This window comes from Neodiprion virginianus, chromosome 1, assembly GCF_021901495.1.
Source record: "Neodiprion virginianus isolate iyNeoVirg1 chromosome 1, iyNeoVirg1.1, whole genome shotgun sequence".
Taxonomy (NCBI): Eukaryota; Metazoa; Arthropoda; class Insecta; order Hymenoptera; family Diprionidae; genus Neodiprion; species Neodiprion virginianus.
In genome coordinates this window covers 35,792,670-35,795,746 of record NC_060877.1, presented here as the reverse complement: position 1 = coordinate 35,795,746, position 3,077 = coordinate 35,792,670, and positions in this window count along the sequence as shown.

Genomic DNA, 3,077 nt, shown 5'->3' with positions numbered 1-3,077 from the left:
CAATTATTTGACAATTATGTCACCACTACCAAACAATAATTGAATTTTATGACAATGCCGGGTAAACAAAATATGATCGGTGTGACGTTGGCAACAGGCTGCATTCTACATGTTAACTGTGTTCGAAAATCACCTGACTGTTCGTTCTTTTTGAAAAATAAGAGTTTACGAATATATACACTGATCGATGAAATCAAATCTTCGATAAACGAGTCGTTTTAATCCAGAAAATGATGGAGAAACTGTCTCGCGTACGCAGCCAGACAAACCCATCAAAGCCAATATTGCACGATAGCATTAGAGTATAAAATAAATTAAACGTAGTACGTAATACCTTCAATTTTCGCAGGGTATTCGATCTGCAGTAATTTGCTAGATCCAGCGTCGTCCCATCATCCGTGCCTCACTGCGTACACATATCGAATGTCTTCGGAATAAATACACTCAACCGCACGCTACACTTTGAATAATGTGACTTCAAAAACGCGACACCGAAAGCGTGGCTCCCGCGCGTGACGTCACTTCAACCGGATTGAACTGTTTCTAGCGCTTCAAACCGAGCTGCGCGAACATGAAGACTAGAGGTATGCACAAAAGTGCGTTCCAAAACGCCACCTATGTGCGCCTGACCACCCGAGAATAGAGGCAAAGTTGATCATAATACAAGGTCTAACGACAAATACCTGTAAATAAAATAATAAAATAATAAAAAAAATAAAAGATACTCAAGCAGTGCGAAAGGGATAAGCCACGTGGGTGATACAAGGCACATGGTGTAGAAGATGGACAGCTGATGTTTTCAGAGTTTTTATAGATCGCCGCATAGCAGCAGAATTTGAATCTGAGACAACGTTGAAAGCAATTGCGTGTTTTTCCTTATTTGTTTCAAAATCGTGTATCTCGCTTTATCCCTCTTTTTGTATGTATCTACTCCTCAGCTATTTGATCAGATTGTTATAAGTCAAAGTAAACAGAAATATTTAATGTTGTTATTAGCATCGTATAATATTTTATTTATTCGGTATAATATTATTGTGGTTATGTATATATGCCGATACATATACACATAACACACACACACATATACAGATATTATATACATAAGGTTGGTGATTCGTAGTATTATAAATGCTTGAGCCTGCCTATGCATTTTGTATAGTTTTCATATTGCGTATTGTAATAATAGTAATTATCATAATAATCTGGATTTGTAATACTTTTTCTTTAAATTTATTTATTACTTTTAAAATATATCCTAGGACAAGTATTATTCAACATTATTATCTCTTCTTCGGTGACGAATGAACATTGGTAGTATATTATTTATATTATTATAACGTTTTCTTCAATCATTTTCTCTGAAAAGTATTTACAGTTTGTCCGTAACTAGTTGCTGCTCTGCTGTCGTTAGCTGTGTTTAGTCTCTTTTTATAACTTGATTTTGTCTTGTCGTTTTTTTTTTTTTTTTTCTCTATGAGGAACAAATACGCGTCTCGACTTCAGTTATAATATGTAATATAATGCTTTAGCATAGACTCCAGAATGTATGTATGTATATTGTGTACTAATAATTATTCTATGAATACAAGATCTCTATCATCTATAATCATAATAAACGACTGAAAACATAAATTAGACTTTATAAAAATACTATCAACGGCCGTATGCAACGTTCCAATACAATTCCGGGTACGTAATCATTAATCAATAATAATAATCAGGCCATTAGTAGTACAATATATATATTAATTATCCTAGTGTAATCATTATATCTGGATTGCATTGCAAATCCTACAAGGTAAGCGTTTACTTTATATATCTGATACTTTACGTAATAATACAATAACAATAAAGTGCATTTATTATTCAGTTCTAGATTTCATACTTCTCTTAATTAAATATGTATATACTTTTTGCCCCTTTCAATTAACGAATTACCTATATCCATAGCGTCGATGTACGCTGGATTATGTTTATTGTTTAAAAAGCTGTATTTCTTTTGTACGATTAAGAAAGGTTATTTTATACCAATGCAAGTCAATAAGCTATCTACGAACAGTTTTTTTTTCTCAATTTTTTGTTTTTCTTTCTACTTTGTCTGTTTTTTACTTTATTATTTTCACGAGTAATTTCTCACTCTTCTTCTTCTTCTTCTTCCATTCGTAGTTATTTTCACTAAAGTTATTTTGGAATGACTCGAGGTGCTCGTTTAAAACGCCAAGCGCAAGAGCGGAAATTACATAATACATAGTTAATAATACTTTTTAGCAGAATAGAGGCGGAAATATTCGTCGTCTTTTTTTGCTTCATTTCTATCATAAATCCAAATGTACTGCTCGAGACTGTCGATAATTATTCGGTGAATGCCTACGTATATTGATTAACTAATCATAAGAGGTTTGGATTCGGTTTTGAATCCGGAAACCAGAGTTCTAAAATTTCAATTTCGGAGAATATACATTCCGAGTTATATAATGATCAAACAACATACATCTCTAACATACGCAAAAAATCACCTTTAACAACTCAATTCGTACGTGCTGACTACAATTTTGAGGTTCATTAGTTTGTCTTTAATTTATCTATAAGTATGTATAATATGCCATATGTATGTACGTTTGGTTAATGTCCTTTCATCCATTTGATGATTTTCAAATCTCACCACACTAGAGAGGATCCGCATCATCAGTCAAACCGAACCCCTTTCAATTCCAATTTGAAAATAGACAACATACCTAGCTAAGGACTCGTTTCGATTAACGACCGAAGAACAGGTTATAGATAAAAGGTAGATTTATAGAGTAATGCGCGTTAATATAATTACTTTTTAGTTTAACGGAAGGCAGAACATTTGTTGCAAAAGTCCTTTTCTCGGACTTTCATCGTCGACGTCGTCATAATCATTTTCATCGTAATTGTCGATCGCATTGTTATTGCTACTACCTTTATCACAAGTAATATCGGCAATACTTCGACGCCGCGTAAGAATCGGTTCGTTGTACCTAAACGGAAACGGTGGTTCCAATCTATGCTCGTAGAAGTTATTGTCGTTGGTATTTATTTCCCGTGGAAATTCC